Source organism: Vombatus ursinus, unplaced genomic scaffold (assembly GCF_900497805.2).
Source record: "Vombatus ursinus unplaced genomic scaffold, bare-nosed wombat genome assembly UNPS02014784.1, whole genome shotgun sequence".
Classification (NCBI taxonomy): Eukaryota; Metazoa; Chordata; class Mammalia; order Diprotodontia; family Vombatidae; genus Vombatus; species Vombatus ursinus.
Window position 1 is genome coordinate 26,282,383 of NW_020954562.1, and position 18,188 is coordinate 26,300,570.

The 18,188-nt window shown below is 34.9% G+C and overlaps 1 long non-coding RNA gene across 7 annotated transcripts in view; it reads left to right on the top strand.

The window, feature by feature from the left end:
* Positions 1–18,188, top strand: part of LOC114046565 — a 90,655-nt gene that overhangs the window by 23,578 nt on the left and 48,889 nt on the right. For all 7 annotated transcript variants that reach the window (XR_003569521.1, XR_003569519.1, XR_003569523.1 and 4 more), the window contains one exon: positions 16,459–16,516. This is a non-coding gene — a long non-coding RNA (uncharacterized LOC114046565). The remainder of the gene's footprint in view (positions 1–16,458; positions 16,517–18,188) is intronic.

Genomic DNA, 18,188 nt, shown 5'->3' on the forward strand with positions numbered 1-18,188 from the left:
TCCACCCTAGCCCATAATGCATATGAATACATACACATACTAATTTATTGCCTATTACAATATTTTTCAACAAATACAATTTAACAAATATTTGTTATAAATGTATGGTCCCAAATAGGACATAACAATTCAGGCAGTCCTCATTTTATTTGATAGTGCATATTTGGTATTTAGTCAATTAAACCCATGTTATCAAATTACAGCAAGCATCAGTACACAGTGAATTTAGGTCACTTAGTATGTTCCTAACATGTTATGCTTGAGACTCCCCCTGGCTATCAAACTGATTATGGCACCACAGCTTCTCTTTTACACTGAACAGCCTTTCCCCCAGAATGTCTCAGCAATATATTCTGTAGACTTTGGGCCTGTTGGCTCAAGTGGCAGAGGAAGGAGGAAGGAGGTAAAGGTAAACTGAATTAAATGAATCAAATAGAGATTTATTGAGGGTGTTGAAAGAAAGGAAGATGATCCTATAATGTTTTGTTTTGGGGTTTTTTTTATGTTGGGAAATTATCTCTAAAGGCAACTCTAAAAAAGACATTAAAAATGTTTTGAACAATGATATCATTTGAATAATTATCACCTCCCAAAGGAGAATTTAGAGTTATAAATTTTTTATATATTTGTTTTTAAAAAAATCCTTGTCATATTACTTTATAGCCACACATTTAATTCTTTAAAATGACTGATAAAAGGAAAATACTCTTCTAGTGAGAGTTATAGTTCATTGTTGAAAGACAAAGTACAACACTTGAGAAATATTAACATTAGGTTTTTGTGGACCCAAGATCAAACTCAGTGTTGTGGGATATTATGTTTGGCCACCATTTAAACGCAAATCTTGAGACTTGTGAAGCCAAAAAGTAGTGATGAATATCAAAGGATGAAAATTTCAGAGTAAATAAGGATTATTCCGTGCATTTTAGAGATAAGTATGCTTGTATAACATTTGAGTACAGCCAGAGGGTAATTCAAGAAATCTGTCCCTGGAACTATATAACTAACAGTGTGGCACTTATGCTTTCCTACAGGAAAATTAACAGTTTTTTTAAAAAAAAATTGTCAAAATGGACATTATGTTCGTAAAAAAAGTGAAGGCCCTCTCCTTAAATCCTCAAAGATGCTTATTCAAGAATAAATAAATAAATCCCTCCTCCATATCTGAATGTGATGACTCTGCTCATTGCTCATTTCTCATTCTCATTTACTGCTTTTGATGCTATAATTCAAATTTGATTCAGCCAAACATTACATACCTACTATGTGGGAAGTACCGTACTGGGTGCTGGGAATATAAGCATAAAATAGAGAACTGGCTGTTAAAGATTACAAGATTAAGAGCTAGAGGAGATGTTGAAGATCTAGTTCAAATCCTTGTTTTACATGAAGAAACTGAGGTCCACAAAAGTTAGGGCTCGCCCATGATCAAGAGTTTTAAATATATTAAATGCATTGTACGTGCTTAGTTACCATTTTGCCTTGTTTGAGTTATATATTCTTTATGTGTATAGGGTATTTTTAAAATTGGCTGATTTTGATATAATGTTGGGTAGCAGGTCTTCAATTAGGCTCACAATCCTTTTTTGTACCATTTTGATGGGAAAATTAGATTTGACATAATTTCAATTTCTATTACCTTTTCTAAGAACCTAAATGACAAAAAGACTACCTGTATTTATTTGAAAAGTGTTATTTATACACTTATGTGAATATGCTATATTAAATGGGACTTGTTGGGTTTAAGAGTACACTAATATTTGGGACTTTAACCAAAGCTGGATAGCAAAAAAGTATTTCATGTAACCAGAAGTCAAGTTTCAAAAGCAAAAAAAAAAAATGTTATGGAGAGGGAAAGGTAGTAATTGTCCAGTATTGACAAATAATTCAGGTCAAGACCTCCATTTCCTCTCAATTATATCAAGTGATAAAACAATGTGGGAATTTTGCTACCTTCTCCTAACTCCATTTAGTTAGGTAATTGTGTCTATATAGATCTGACCAGATAATAAAATAATGTTTGGTGACGTGGATGTTACTGACCAGTGTCTGTATCCTCAAATCAAAGAGCTAAATAATGTCAAAATTCAGAAAAAATAGTAAAGGCCCAATATTAAAATGTGATTTAAAATAAAATGATGCCCCTTCATTTCTCCCCATTCCAAACCTACCCATTTTCTCCCCCAATTTGTCCTCTTTTACTTTTCAATCAACAAGTAATTTCTTGTCTTCATACTCTAAGAATATACTTTCCATGATTCCAAATTTTATGCTACTCAGATAGTACTTAAAGAACATCTACACTTAACTTCATCTCATTTCAACTTTATTATTTTTCAGTTTCCTTCAACTCCAAAAATAGTTGGAATGTATGCAATTGTCCCTGTAACACAATCAACACATTTTTTTCCTTAAATATTGCCATCTAGTGTCAAAAGCTAGTAACTTCAGAGTTGTGCATAAACAAAAATGTCCAGCTCAATTCAAAGATCCCATAATTTCATCTAGTGTAGGTGCTCCTTTCACCAATGCATTTCATAACCCTTTCATGCCTTAGTAGAAAGACTTCATCTTTGATTCATTTTTGCTGTGACCAAAAAAAAAAAAAAACAAGTCATCAGTTGGGGTCCAACCTTCTGTTGAAATGGATCTTCAAACCAGTGGGTTGGTCAACAGGACTATTTATAAAGCCTTTTGTAGGACCTGCCAGAAATTATGTTCTACTTCCATAGTCTTCAATAATCAGGGTCATCTCCATGCCAGAGGGAGGTATCAGGGTGGGACTGTAATGGAAGAAACAACTGCAAGGAAGCCAAAAATCCATTTTTACCACTGCTTTCTGCTGTAGTGTCCAGGAATACAATTTGGTGAAAAGTGAGACTTATCTGTATAAGACATGGTCCCAGCTTCCAAAAATCTTATACACTTACATAATAAAGGAGGAAAGAATCATACGTAATACATTAATATAACTAGAAAATGACTATTAAGAAGTGTGTAATTATAGAAACCATATATCAGATTTCCAAGATACTTGTAACTTATAGAATCAAACTCTCTGGAGTTAGAAGAGATCTTAGAAATCGTGTAGACTAAACTCCTTTCATGAAGAAACTGAGGTCAGGAAAGGATAGATGACTTAACCAAGATCACATAGGTAGTAAGACAAATAACCAGGATCTAGAATATTCTGTCTCATTGTTCCTATAAACTACTACAATGTCCTAGATAGTCCAGTTGTTTGATTGGTAACTAGTAACAATGAATCAAGTCAGTGTTATAATAAAATATTCATGTTACAAAAGCCTGAGAATACAAAAATTGGAGAATCAAATACTGAAGAAATATCACAATTGCTCATGAAAATCATGCATAGCGGTCAATAAGTATTCTGTTAAGTCTATACCAGTGTACATAGTTACGTTTGTAGCTAATAGGGAGTCCGCTTTTGGTGTGGCCATTAGACATAATGTTTCTAACGGTTCTAGTCCCAAAGATTGACCATGTCTTGAGATTAGTATAACAACTCCAGCAACTAAGGCCACAAAGCAAAGGTAATAATGATGGTGAATATTTCCAAGGGATCTTGTGGGTAGTTCCTCTTTCTATAATTAGAAGTTGCTTAATGCGTGTGTGAAATTATTTAATTATAAACTTTTATTTTAGGTCAAAAGTAGTGCTGTGGTCAAGGTTTTTGGTTAATGGGTTTTTGCAAAACAAAAACAAAAAAACCATTCTCAAAGAACACATTAACATTTTATACCCACTATGGCAATGTACTTGCCAACACTTCACATATTCAAAGAGCGATCTGTTTGTTATTAGCTCTGTAGTTTCCAGTATTTGGATGAAAAATATCTTTTTAAAAGACTATTCCCTGAAGATGAAACATTGCAGAGAAAACAGTAAATGTGTGTGTGTAAAAACTTTTAAAGAGAGAAAAAATTCAGATGTTTAGATTGTACTTCTTTGATAATTTCAAAGATTCTAGCCTAAATTTTCAACTGTAAGAACAAAGTGCCAAAGAATGAGTGTAGCAAACGTGCTTAGATTTACACATTGTAAAGGTAACTTTTGCAACAGTGGGAAGGTTAGACTAGAGAATGGATAGACTAGAAGTGGGGCAGCTAGGTGGCACAGTGAATAGAGCACTAGACCTGGAGTCAGGAAGACAAGTTCAAATATGACCTCAAATACTTACTAGCAGTGTGACCCTAAGCCGGTCACGGTTTGCCTTCAGTTCCTCATCTGTTAAACAAGCTGGAGAAGGAAATGATAAACTATTCTAGTACCTTTGCCAAGAAAACTCTAAATGGGGTCGTGAAGAGTTGGACACAACTGAAATGACTAGAAGCAGGATGATCAATGAGTAGAATCCTTCATAGTCTTGTTTCCATCCTACCTTTCCAGACTTCCACAATCCAGGGTCCAGCCATACTGGCCTGCTTTCTGTTTCATGAACTCAATATTTCACCCCGTTTCTGTGGCTTCGATACCAGTTGTCCCATCCTTACCCCACCTTCATTCTTAGAATGTATATTTCTCTTACCTCCACTACTCAGAATCCTTGCCTTCTTCCTTCATGGCTCCAAGTGACAGCTTTAATGAGAATCCTTTCCTAGTCCTCATAGCTATTAGAACTCTTCCTCAAATTATATTCATTTATCCTCCCAGTAGAATGTAAATTTGAGGCCAGGCATTGTTTCTCCATTTTTAATTATTCATTTGCTATCCTGAACAAAGCATTAATAAATGTTTGCTGAATTACAATATAGCTGGCAAGAAGAGGTCAAAAGCAGAACTTTGGTGTTTGTAGTAGGCATTTAATGGTGGGGACAGATGTGAACTACGTCATGGGAAGAATCCATGGGGCTTGACAATGAGTTGGCTGTGAGGAGTAAAGGAGAAGGAAGCTTCAAAGATAACTATAGATTTGAGCCTGGATGACAAAGAGAATGCTGCTGCCATCCACAGAAATAAAAAAGCAGAAGAGTAGATTTTGGGGAGAAAATAACAAATTCCATTTTGGACATGTTGAGTTGGAGGTACCAGTGAGATAGGTAGAAATGTCCAGCAAGGATTTTGAAATATCCCTAGAATTCTGGACAGAAGTTGAAGGTGCAGAGAGAAATTTGGAAGCAGTATGTATGAAACCAATGCCAAATAGAGGGCCTACCTTGGAATCAGGAAGACCTGGATCCAAGTGCTGCCTCTGACAAATACTGGTTTTGTAACTGGTTTTGTACTTGGACTCATTTGACCTACTGGAGCTTCAGTTTCTTTATCTGTGAAAAGAAGGGCTTGGACCAGATGCTATCTGAGGTCTCTTCAAGCTCTAGACCTATGATATAGTTCTCTGACCTGAAGCAAGTTTCCTAGTCTCTCACTGTCCCAGACAACTCTTCACAACTATAAATTCAAGAACAGTTGTGAAACTGCATTGGTTGTTTCCTCTCATTTAGAGTTTTTTCCCTATACCATTGCAATCACAACTGTGAACCCCCTGCAATGGATAATGATTCTGTGGCATATCCATACATTTTTTGGAATTATTTTTAAATGTATAACTAAATGTGACTTTTTAGTATTTTAATAAAACTTCTCATATAAACATAAACCAAAACAAAAAAACTCTTTCTTAGACTATTTCAATTTGCAGAAAATTTGGTTATATTATAATTAGTGTATATATACATTATATATTATGTACATTGCAATGTATGCATAAATTATGTAATGTAATAATGACTATTATAGAATGATTAAGTTATGTGGGACTTTAGAAGATAAATCAGTGTGGGCTGGCAGAGGAAGGGAAGGCTTCATGGAGGATTTGGGATGACTAAGCCTCAAAAGATGAATAGAATTTAGATAGGAAACAGGAAGAAAGGAGGGTATATTAGGCAGGGGAATAGCATGAATAATGACTCAGATTCAGGGAAATAGTATCTTTGTGTGACAGTGAAGACACCAGCCCAATTAGTATGAAAGATACATATCAAGGAGTAGGGGTGGGGGAAAGGAAGGTCTTGGATTGGCAGAAGAGATTCATAATATGGAGGGCCTTGAGAAGACAGTAAGACTTGATGGGGTAGGAAATTGGGGACTATATACAAGATGTTTAAGGAAGAGAATATCATGATGAAAATAGTCTTAAAGGAGTAGTCTGGCAGTGGTGTGCAAGACTGGATTAGAGAGAACCTAAAGGCAGCAAGGTCAACTAGGATAAATTTGCAGTAATCCAGGCTTAAAGACAGAGGACAGAAACAAGAAACATTCTGAAGGAAAAAATTGCATGACTTGGCTAATTAAAAATGCATAGGAGAGGTGAAAATATATAGGTTAATAAATGATAGATGATAGATGAGAGAGGTGAAATGGATAGATGGATGATTTGTTAAACACTCTGTGCCAGGCACTGTGCTAAGCACTAAGAATATAAATAACAAGCAGAAAGTTCTCAAGAAGCTTACATTCTAATGATGAAAACAACATACCCGAAAGGGGTAAAAAATTGCAAGACCCCAAGTAACTGGGAAAATAAGAGATTTATCAGTGTCAGAGAGATGTTGGAAGAAGATGACATTTTTTGGAAAAAAAACTTGAAGGTACATAAAATCACTGCCAAGACTGGAGCTACAGAAGAATCCACAATAGGACCAGGCAAAAGGAAGAAGGGTTGTTGACAAGAGCAGCAGAAAACATTTTGCATTTTTTCTAGTTCTTTGATAAACAGATGAGGAAATTGAGGTTTGTGTTTCTAGGGTTACACAATAAATAATTGTCAGAAAATGGGGGAAATCTCTTTTGGGAGCAAAAGATATGTCTGGGACTGGGCTATAAAGTCATATTTGTGAGATTCATCCTGAAGGAGGAGTAAGAGTAGATGAAAAATTAAATTTTGATCATGTTGAGTTTAAAGTGTATCCCAACATTCTTTTTTTATCTGCCCCTCCCCCACTTCCCAAGTTGGTCCTTCTTTACCCTAACACATAAATGGCACTTGCTTTCCATGTTCAAATTGAATACAAGGAGAGGTGAAAGAGAATGATATCCACATATCTAATTGATTGTTTCTTTGTTTGCCATTGATTGGCTAAGAGGGAAAATTTGGAGCAATGGTTAACTCAAGTTCAGTAAGCTTTATGTTGATACTCATAATGATTTTGAGGAAAGTAGATTACTAATTCAGATATAACAATATACTCTACAGAATCACAAAATGGAAAACCTTTTTTCTACATGGAATAGTTATGTCTCACAACAATCTGAATACCAGGACAAAGATGCTGCATTTAGAGGGAATACTGCTCTTGAAATAGCATTATAGATTTAGGCAAGAATTTGACTCAAAATCCAGCATCATTTCCATTGTATCATACTGCCTCCCTATGAATAAGTATATTTGGAACCTTTAAAAAATTACATTGTTATATATTGGACATTACAAAAGATACATACTTAGGTCTATATTTAAGCATATTTGGCTCAATAATCATAGGATACCTAATTTCTTCTTTTGGAGATATTTTACCTAGTAGTCCCTTTCTGGTTTGAGAGTCCATATATGTTCTCCAGAGGAAGACAGAAGGAAATCTTCCCTGTTCATGGAATAGTCATGAACAGTCAACGTTCAAGCAGAAGTCCATTAAATTTTATTACCTACATTACAGATTCTTTGTATATTATTACAACACAATATACAGTGTAATACATTGAGTGACAGTGGGTTAAGGGACGTGTCACACAGTTTTTTGTCAGAGAAGGGTCCTCACATTTGAATAGGTTAGGAACTATTATACTAAATTGATGATCTCTTGAAAGTCCACCCAACTCTAAATCCTGTAATTCTGAGTAGCTAATCAGTCATCATGGGCCTGGAAATCAAGTTCATCGTTACCACTTACTGTTGGGACCAAAGCTAATAATCCATGAGATTCAGACTCCTCAGGATGAATCTCACAAATATGACTTTATAGCCCAGTCTCAAATATATCCTTTGCTTCCCAAAAGAGATAACACTTTCTCCCATTCTCTGACAGTTACTGATCGTGTGACCCTGGAAACACGAACCTCAATTTCCTCATCTGTATCTCAAAGAACTAGAAAAATGCAAAATGTTTTCTGCTGCTCTTGTCAACAACCCTGCTTCCTTCTGCCTGGTCCTATTGTGGATTCTTCTGTAGCTCCAGTCTTGGCAATGATTATGTAGCTTCAAAATCTGTCCACCAAAAGATTCCAGTGATTACTTGGACAAGATTGTTATTGGACATGTACCTTTTTTCAGCTTCTCCAGTGATTTTTAGATCCTGATCAACTGATTATGCTGTCAGATTCAAACATGGTTATGGCAAGTAGTGCACCTATATTAGTGCACCTGTAGGAACCCAAAGAGAATACATTTGAGGATCATTTTCAAGTTCATTTTAGAAGTGACTGATGTTCCTGTTTTCTCATTTGGTACTTTTTTTAACTGTGGGATATAGTTCTGGCTCACTTTTGATAGGTGGATGGCTTTTGTTTGCTTGCTTTAGTTTTGTTTTGAGTCAGTTCACAGTTCAATATGAAAACTGGTATTTGGATATGATATGGGGTTTATCTATCTGGTTCATTCTGGTTTGGCATTTACAATCTGGTTCAGGCTTGCCTACCTATATCACATTTTATTTCCTTTCTCGTTTACTGTATTAAGTCTTGGACATAAAAGACAGAATGGGCTTGTTTGAGGTGAATTATTTAAATTGTAATTTTAAAAATTAATTTTAGTTTTTAACATTCACTTTTATAAGATTTCGAGTTCTAAATTTTTTCCCCTTCTTCCCTTCCCCTTTCCCCAAGACAGCATGCAATTTGATATAGTCTATACATGTACAATCATATTAAACATATTTCCACATTAGTCATGTTGTTAGAGAAGAATCAGAATAAAAGGGAAAAACCACGAGGAAGAAAAAAAGAGAGAGAGAAAATAGTATGCTTTGATCTGCGTTCAGACTCCATAGATTTTTCCTCTGGATTTGGATAGCATTTTCCATCATGAGTCTTTTGGAATTGTCTTAGATCATTGCATTTCTGAGAAGAGCTAAGTCTATCAAAGTTGGTCATCACACAATGTTGCTGTTACTGTGTACAATGTTCTCCTCGTTCTGCTCATTTCACTCACTCGCTCAACATCAGTTCATGTAAGTCTTTCCAGGTTTTTCTGAAGTCCACCTGCTCATCATTTCTTGTGAAACATAAGTCCATTTGCTCATCATTTCTATGGTATTCCATTACATTCATATACCACAACTTGTTCAGCCATTCCCCTATTAATGGGCATCCCCTCAATTTCCATTTCTTAGCCACCACAAGAAGAGCTGCTATAAATATTTTTGTACATGTGGGTCCTTTTCCCTTTTTTATGCTCTCTTTGGGATGCACCCTAGTAGAGGTATTGCTGGGTCAAAAGGTATGCACATTTTCATAGCCTTTGGGCATAGTTCCAAATTGCTCTCCAGAATGTTTGGATCAGTTCACAACTCCACCAACAATGCATTCGTGTTCTGATTTTCCCCCATCTTCTCCAACATTTATCATTTTCCTGTTTTGTCATGTTAGCCATAGATTAATTTTTAAATAAATCAATGCACATGCTACTATGAGTATGTTCACTTTTTGAATGGAGTATCTTGAAGCATGAACTCTCTCTTTCCATTTTGATGTCTTAAGATGCACATTCTAGCCAACAGGAGAAATTTTCCATTTATACATATTAGGCAGGTGCCTATCTGGTGATTTGAAGCCTATTGAAAGATCCTTTGTCTCCAAATGCTTTCCCCCACATGATTTTCCTAAAATTAACCTGAAAATCTTATTAGAAGTTTTGGGTTTTTTTGCATTTTTTTTCCCCTTTTAATTTAAGCTTGACTACTAATTCCCAGCTGAAATATAAACACTTCTAGATGGGTATATTCATTGCCTTGAATTGCACTGAATTAGCCAATAGTACTTTAAAATGGGTTATGGTAATCTCACTCATTGCTCCATAAACTGCTAGGTTAGATGTGGGAGACAGGGAGGATAGAAAAATAAATAAAACACCTATAATAATTGATATTTATATTGCACTCTAAGATTTATAAAGTGCTTTATACACATTTCATTTGATTCTCACAACATCCCTGTGAGGTAGATAGTACTGGTATCATTATCACCATTTTACAGCCAAGGAAACTGAGACTTGGAAAAATGAAGTAACTTGCTCGTCACCATACAAATAAGTACCAGAAACAGTATTCAAAAGTGGGTCTTTTCTGACTCTTATCCAATTCTCCCTAAACTACACTGCCTTTCTAAAGCAGTTTTCTGAGGCAGTAGGACCCAGGACAAGCAAGCTTTCATGTAGATGAAGTAGGAGAAAGATCCTGATCATGGATAGTGACTAGGGGAAGTTAAATATGGGAAGAATGCTACACAGAATCTGGGAATGGAGAAAGGGAAGAAAAACAGCATAAGAGTACCACCTAGAAGGAAAAATATACTAACAGTCATTATCTGGAACTTGGATGTTTTAAAGAATTTATTTTACAGTTTTAAGCCAAAAAAAAAAAAGCATCCTTGAATTTCTGTACTTTGTCTTTTAATCTTTCTGAAGTTTTAAATGAAATCAGAAAAGCATCTGGGTCCATTCTTTATACAATCAATCTTTAGTAACCTGCCATATGTTTCTGAAGCATAGAAAAAGGTCACATTGGATATATAACTCCATTGTTTTTTTCACTGAAGGGCAACCTGTAGTGTTTGCCAGATGTGGAAAACAACCATTTCAGTAGACAAGTAGGTCTAAGATTCATTAAATTCAGAGCTTTGTTCTTGAACTAATAAACTTTGCTGGGGTAGGGGGTAGGAAGAAGGTGCACACCTTTTGGTCTGAATTAAACAATTTTAAAATAGAAGACTATAGAAACTAGAACAAAATTCAAGAGGACAAAGGGAACTCCTAATTATAATTTCCTTGTTTTTATTTATTTTAAAGCAAATGTTAAAACTAAAAATATGACCTACTCAAATTATAGAGTGTTAAATCATTGGACCATAGAAACTGGTATTGGAAGGTTTTTTCATATTTGTAAATTCTTCAACTTCCTTTTTTTTTTTTTTTTAAAGGTCAAGCTGTCAAACTTCAGAAAAGACTGGTAGGGACCACCCTAAAAAAAGTCTCAAAGTTATAATCAGAATATCTCCTGCTTAGCAATGCCTGATCTACTGACCAGGAGAGAACTCTGATTGAATGATCTTGCAAGTATGCAGTCCCTGCTGACATTGTTTTGATGTCATCGCCATCTGCTCCAAGAGGGTTCAGGATTTAGGCTTCCTTATCACATGTTGAAAGAACCAAGGTCTGAGACTTTCTCTGACTTTCTCTTTTCCTTCCCTTCCTTCTTTTCTCCCTCTCTTGTCCTCTTTTTCCATCTCTCCTATTTGAGTGGGGAAAAAGGACAACGACCATGTCTCACTTTCTTTGGACATAAAAGTGAACTTAAAGAAAAACTTTACCAATATAGCAGGAATAGTGGATACGTTACCTCTTACCCCTTGGAATGCACAGAATACAGGATAGACATTAGCATTTATTAAGCATATCCCAGACATATTACTTTAGTGTAAATAAAATGTGCAATACAAATTTGTTTATGGAAAAATTTGTATTTTAATATTTATATGCAGCAATGTAAATATTGTCAAGATCAGTAAACATTTCTTTCTTTTGAAGGATCTGTTCATTTTGTAAATTCTTGCTTAAATTGGCCTTCTAGTATCGACCACTATCTAGGCATTAAAGAGCATAGGAAAGGTTTCTTTTGTTGGCTTTCTTATGGAAAAAAAATTACATATGTATATTTTCTTTTTTTATTAAAAATTCAATTTATTATTTATTTTTAGCATTAAAAATATTGGTGTTCTGCACTCTATCCATCCCTTCTTTGCCCATTGAGAAGGCAAGAAATGTAATATCAATTGTACATTTCTATATTAGCCATGTTGAAAAAAAAAAGCAAGAATTATGCTTCAATTTGCACTCAGACTTCATCAGTTCTTTCTCTGGAGGTGGATAGCATCTTTCATAAGTCCTTCAGATTTGTCTCAGGTCATTGTTGCTATTTGCATCAGCTCATATCAGTCTTCCCAGGTTTTTCTGAAGCCATCCCCTTCATCATTTCTTTTCTTTTTAAAATTTAAAAATTTTATTGTTTCCAATTACAATGGAAAAACAATTTTAACCTTTGTTTTTTATAATTTTGAATTCCAAATAATTCTCTCCCACTCTTTTTCTCCTCCTCTTCATTGTTAAGGCAGGTATTTTGATGAAGGTTATATGTGTGCAGTCAAAACACAGACAAAACATCCCAAGAAAAATAAAGTGGAAAAAACAAAACAGTGTGCTTCAGTCTGCATGTCAGATTCCATCAATTCTTTCTCTGGCGATGGATAACATTTTTCATCTAGGTCCTTCAGAACTGTCTTGGATTGTTGGTTGTATTTCTTAGAATAGCTGAGTAACTTGTACTTGATCATTCTACAATATTGCTGTTGTTATGTACAATGTTCTCCTACTTCTACTCACTACACTTTGCACCAGTTTATGTAAGGCTTTCCACAGGTTTTTCTGAAAGCATCCTCCTTGTCATTTTGTCATTCTTTATAGCAAAATAGTATTCCGTCACAATCGTATAGCCATTCCCTAGTTAATAGGTATTTCCCCAATTTCCAATTCTTTGCCACCACCAAAAAAGTTTCCATAAATCTTATAGTATATAGGAGTCCTTTTCTTTTTACTTTGATCTCTTTGGCATATAGACCTAGTAGTCGACTTGCTGGTTTCAAAGGGTGTTCATGATTTTATATCCCTTTGGGCATAGTTTCAAACTGTATTCTAGAATGGTTAGACCAGTTCACAACTCCTCCCACAGTGCATTAGTGTCCCAATTTTTCCATATCCCTTCCAACATTTATTGTTTTCATTTTCTGTCACATATTCTTGTGTGCATTTTCAACTGTGTAATAATATAATGTGCATTTAGCACAGTCCTTGGCACTTAGTAAGCACTTAATAAATGCTTATTGACAATTACTGATAGAAATATTATGAAGTGTGAAAGGTGAACAATAAAGAACTCCAGGCTCCATCTGAATAGATAAATTATCAACAAGCAAGCGTTTATTAAGCCTGTGTTCCAGACATTGTGTCAAACACAATGGAGATATAAAGAAAAATATAAAAGTCTGTGCCCTAAATAAGCTTACATTCTAATGGGGACCCAATAGTTATATATATAATCATATACAGAATATACCTAAAATGACCATGAAATAAACCAAGGAGAATTTTCCTACCCAACTCAACATTATGTACTAGGACTTAGTAGTGGCTCATGTTTCTAGGGATAATACAATTTTGATCTTGTCCCCGATGGTACCATCACCCCAGTTTTGAAGCTAGCCCCATCCTTCAAACTTATATTGGCCCATAATATTTGACTCCAATATAATCATAATAGATCACAACATTCTTTAAAATTTGCTTGATGCTTAGGATTTTTAGCACAAACATGAAAAAATACTGAATGACAATTATTTTAAAATAACATACACACATACAATATGTGTACCTCTATTTAGTGAGGAAAACTTTGGTTGCTTTATATTACTCTCTGGCCTCAATTTGCTTTCTCTGTCTCTCCTCCCCACTCCTTTCTGAGATTTGCCATTAATCCCCTTCATATGCCTATACCATGGCAAAACTGGCCTATTGGCTTCAAACATCATTCAATCTGATGTGTTTTTTTCCTTTGCATAGGCTTTTCTTAAGGCTGTGGCACTCTTCACCCCTGCTATGCATTGGATTTATTCCTTCCTCATCAGTGCCTCTTAGAATCCTTAACTTCCTTCAATTCTTAGCTCAGTGATGTCTCCTATTGGAAAGCTCCCTTGATCTACCTAGTTGATAAGAATAGCCCCCTTCTCAAATTACGTTTCATTTACTTAACCTGTGTATATGTTGTATTTCCTCAATAGAATGTAAACTTCTGGATAAACTGTTTCATTTCTGTCTTCCCACGCAAGCATCTATACCAGTGCTTCTCTTATAGCAGGTGCTTTATAAATATTTGTTGAACGGAACTTAATGAGGCTGGTAATGTTTAATACCAATTAAAGTATAGACTACTTAAATGGTCACAACAAACAAAAACTCTGAGATGAAATTAAAATTGACAGTATTAAGTGATCGCTATGTGTAAGCTGTTGTGCTAGATTGGAGATCGATAGAAGCTAAATGATCTTTCTTCAAGCAATTTACTAGATTTCTTGCCACACCCATCTAATTGGGGAAAATTATAAAAGCCAGAAATAGTCTTTGCTGCAGAATCTATGTGAAGACAGGCACACTAATGTATTGTTGGTAGAGCTGTAAATTGATTAAATCATTCTGGTAACCCTTTAACCCTGACATCCCACTGCTAAGTATTTACCTCAAATTGACCAAAGACACAGAGGTCACATATGTATCAAAATATTTGTAGCAGCACTTTGTGACACGGAAAAAAAAAACAGAATAAAACAAACCAACCAACAACTAGAAATCAAGTGGCTGCCCATCAATTAGAGAATTGTTGACAAATATGGTATATGAAATGGAATATTATTGCACTGTAAGAAATTGTTAATATGAGGAATTCAGAAAACATAAGAAAATTTGTGTGAATTGTTACTGAATGAACTAGGAAAATAATGACTACAATAATATAGGTGAAAATAACAGCAAAAGTTGATGTGAGTTCAGAATAATTGCAGTGTCTTGGTCCCAGAGAATAGAAGGTCAGACACACTTCCCGTCTCTCAGTGGAGAAGGGTTGGTTACTAGGGTTGTGAAATGTTGTATACTGTCAGACAGTATCATTTTGTCCATAGATTTTGCTTGTTTTTCTCTGTTACAAAGAAATGTTCTGTAGGCAAGTGTTTGGTGGGGGAGTAGGGGAGAAAATGTTTCAGGAACTGACTAGCGTAAAAGGCACCAATAACTTTTTAATGAAAAAGAGCCAATATTTGTCCCCTTCATCCTTTCCTACTCCCTTAGTTTAGTGAAAGCTACAAATGTAGCTATTTGGGATCTGACCAATGATTAAAAAAAAAAAAAGGTTTTATTAGATTGTAAGTTCAATATAAGTCAGCAGTGTGTTGTGCCAACAAAAAAGGCTAATTCATCATGGACTGTATTTTGAGGGTCATAGAAGAGAGAAGGGGAAATCTCATTGTATTCTGCCCTTATCAGATCTCACCTGGAGAATTATAGTCTGTTTACCAATTTCAAATTTAACAACGAGCACTTGTGAGTCAGTTTGAACTGGTGCCCACATATCCCTCATTGTAAGAGATTTTTTAGATGCTTTATAGAAATACCAGTATTCTATCTTGTTGACCTTTTCTTGATCCACCCCAAGTAATTATACAAAAACTGAATTTAAGTTGATTTTGTATTATTTATTCTCAGTGAATCCATGCTAGCTCCTGGTGATTGCCATTTTCCTCACTACAGGCTCACAAACCACTCATTACGGAATTTTGCTAGAAAACTCTTGCTTTCCAGACTATGGTTTATAGAATCAGCCTTATTCCCACTGAAAATTGAGATATTTTTCTGTCTTCAGTCCAGTGAGACTTAACCTGATCTACATGATTTCTCAAAGATCACTATTATGTACATTCTTTTATATTTTGGATTATAATTCATCTGAGCAAGATTACTTGGAGTTATTTCTGGCAATTATCTCTTCACTTATTTTAGGTTATGTTTTTTTCTTAACCATTTTAGCTCTGTCCTTTTTAGTCTGGATAGTATTCTTCTTGATTAGGGGAGAAGAAAAGTAGGTGCTGACTAGTTCTACTTCCTCACTGTAATAGTATCCTATCTATATCATACAGTGAATCTATCTCTTATTTTTCCTCTTTACTCTGAGAAAGCTCAAAAAGCCCTTTTGTTGTTCTTAGCTCTTTTTGACAAACTTCTGCTCATTCTTGGCTTTAGCCTTCTTGACAATATTTACATGGGACTTTCTCCTTCTTTAAAAAATATTCTTCTTGGATATTTGCACTTCCATCCATTGTACCTGTTCATTTCAAGCAGTCTGTTGTGTAAGGGGAAAATCACTGGATTTGGAACTTGAAGACATGGGTTCAAATCCTGGCTCTGTCACTAACTACAAAGTACTTTTACAACCTTGGGTAAGTCATTTCATCCCCCTGTGATTCAGTGTCCTGCTCTGTAAAATGAGGGGGTTGAATTAGATGAACTTTTAAATTCCTTCCAAATCTTAATAATCTATAGTTCTAAGACTTGGGTCATAATAGTCATCAGGTCTTTGGCTATTTTTGTTACTTTCTTCTCAGGGATTATTTCTTTCTCTATTTTATGTCTAGATTCAACCCTTATTCAAGATGGCTGAAGTTGATGACAGTCTGATCTCTGAAAATTAAGGTAATTAAATGTGTATAAAAATATTTTATTTAAAAAATTACTATTAGTCATTTCTACGTTTCTGTACTCCTGTAAAACATGATTTTTTCCAATGGTCGAAAAAGCTAGTTTGCAAAAATGTACCTGGTATTCAAGTGCTCTGATGATCTGACTTTAACCTACATTTCTCAGGCAACTCATCACATTCATTGTTTTGAAGAAAACACTTTATAAACCTTAAGGCACGATGTAATAATAATGACAACAGCAACAACAGTAACTTGATGTGTATGCCTAGTGTATGCCTGGTGAGACTTATTCTCCCAATTCTTATGTTAAACCCTAGGAGCCAAGTGGGTAACTGAAATTTTTCTGTCACTTAAGACATTATTTACACATATTTATGTCAAATATTGTTTTTCATGTTCAAATATGAAACTCCTATATTTTTATGTGTAAAAAAGATATAGCTTATGGATATTCACATTATAAAGAGTTGTTTCTCTGGGTAAATACTATTTTTTTCCAATGAACAAAAATATCTTAAACCAACTTTTAAGGCCTCTGATGATCTGGCCTCAGTGTACCTTTCCAAGTTTATTTCCAAGTGGTCCACTAAGAGCACTATATGCTTGGGGTAAAGTGGATCAGTAGACATTTCCCAAGCGTGACACACACTCATCCCTCATTTCGCTTTTGCTCATACTATAAGCACCACCCGCATATCCACCTATGAAAATTCAGTTCAAATGCTATCTCTTCATAAAGAGGTTTCTCTGATCTTCTTCCCTCTAGATGTAATCTCATCCACTTCTGAATGCCCATTGAATATTTTGGGTCTGTTTGTCACCTCTGCCTTTTCTACTATTTCCTTCATAGGGATGTTTGGGAAAAAGTACTTTAAGTACCTTAAGTACCTTGTTATTATGATAGTGATTTGCTCAGGTATCATATTTCTTCTATAAAATTTTAAGTTTGCTGAAGATGGAGACTGTTTCTTCTTTATGCCCATTGCCCCCAAACTACACAGTATAGTTCCTTGCACATAATAGCCTTTCTCTGGAAATGCGCAGAATAGATAAATGAATGAACTCTTAAATATTCTAAGATTTACACTCCAGTGGCTTAGTAGGGTGGATGAGCAATAGATTTAAGAGTTAGAAGACCTGGTTTTGGACCACAGTTGCACCACTTACTAGTCAAATAGTCATCAGCAAGTTCCAAAGCACAATTTGAGTTTTTTTAAATGGTTTCTAAATAAAGTTATACAAAATAATTTCTTAATGGATAAATGTTAGTAAATGGATAAATCTTAATATTTTTAATTTAATGTTTTTTTTTCATTATCTTTATGAGAAAGAGGCAAATATTGCCATTTTTATAGAAGGATGATCTCAAACACAGACAGGTTATGTGACTTCTCTGAGATTGTACATTTAATGGAAAAATGAAAACTATAATTGAGATCTCTTATCCTAGTAATCATTTTGCTACCATTAAGTATCTCATATTAGATCTAGAAGGAATCTTGAAGACCATCTAAGTCCACTTCCTTCAGTTTATAAATGAAGAAACTGAGGACCAGAGTGATTTACCTAAATTAATCCAAGGCAACAATGTTGGGATTTGAGTGTTGCTCCTTTGACTCCAGATTCAAGGCTCTTTCTATTTTGTCATGCTGAGAGAGCGCATT